General features: G+C 32.4%; 1 protein-coding gene across 4 annotated transcripts in view; it reads left to right on the plus strand.

Moving 5' to 3' along the window:
- Nucleotides 1–1,195, plus strand: part of IRF4 (interferon regulatory factor 4) — a 29,297-nt gene that overhangs the window by 14,410 nt on the left and 13,692 nt on the right. The gene's annotated exons all lie outside the window — the stretch shown is intronic.

Genomic DNA, 1,195 nt, shown 5'->3' on the forward strand with positions numbered 1-1,195 from the left:
TTGACATGTTGTGGGGTTGTTAACCAATGTCATAAAACAATATGTGTACTACTGTTTCATGAGAAACTATTTGTTCTGTAAGCCTTCACCTAAAGTACAATTAAAAAAAAAAGTAAAAAAAAGATGTTTATATAAGTAACATTTATAATTCACCACAGAAAATAGTTTTGAATACCTAAGATTTTTGGATTTGAAAACTTTACATTGATGCTTAAATAACCTTCAAGAGTTAATGGGCACAGATAGTGAGCAGTAATATGTAAAAATCATTGCACCAGATAATGTCAAAATTCAACCCAGATTTTAGCTATTTTCCTATTGAAAACTGAAATAAAACACTCTCTGTTCGTGAATAAACAACCTCCTCCACTTCTTGACTGTAAAAAAAACAAAACCAACCAACCAACAAACAAAAATATAATCTCATAGACTTCAGAGTTTTCTCATGATTCTCTCTAGTGTATCTAGTTAACAACATGGGATTGTTAAGTGACTAAATAAACTTGACGTTGGTCAATAACATTTAATAAGTTGGTGATAAACTCCTCCATCAACCCGATTCTAAGGGTATTTTTGAACGCAGTAGCTCTCCTCTAAGTTAGGCAAGAATGGGTTCCACAGACAAGGCTGCCCTGAAAATGGACAAACATATACCCGCGAGTTACTACTCTTTTTTATTTGGATTTAATTCACTTCATGTACTGAAAATGCTAAGAGAATGCCTTAAATATGAGTGATGCCTAAAGGCTCAATATTAATAGCATAATCAATTGACTGGAAGCTCTAGCATTTAGTTTTCTTAGAAGCTGTAAGTTCAGGAAAAGCTAAAAGGTGAATGCTTTTTTGGTAAATGTGATCTACATTGATAACCAGACTAGATAAATTTAGGGTTAGTTGCCTTCTGTCTCCCACAATAGCAGTTTTGTTGTCGTGTTATTTTTCTTCTTTCTTTGGTTTAGAAATGTAGATTATCAGTTCATCTAAGAATCTTAAGTCTTCAGGATGAGCCCCCACATCCTTATCAAACTGCAGTTGTGAAAAAAAAAATTTAATTGGCCAAAATTACCCTGAATTTTACCTCAGACTTGCTTTTTTTTTTTTTTTTTTTAATTGTACTTCAGGTGAAGGTTTACAGAACAAATAGTTTCTCATTAAACAGTAGTACACATACTGTTTTATGACATTGGTTAACAAC

Source organism: Trichechus manatus, unplaced genomic scaffold, assembly GCF_000243295.1.
Source record: "Trichechus manatus latirostris isolate Lorelei unplaced genomic scaffold, TriManLat1.0 scaffold00198, whole genome shotgun sequence".
NCBI lineage: Eukaryota > Metazoa > Chordata > Mammalia > Sirenia > Trichechidae > Trichechus > Trichechus manatus.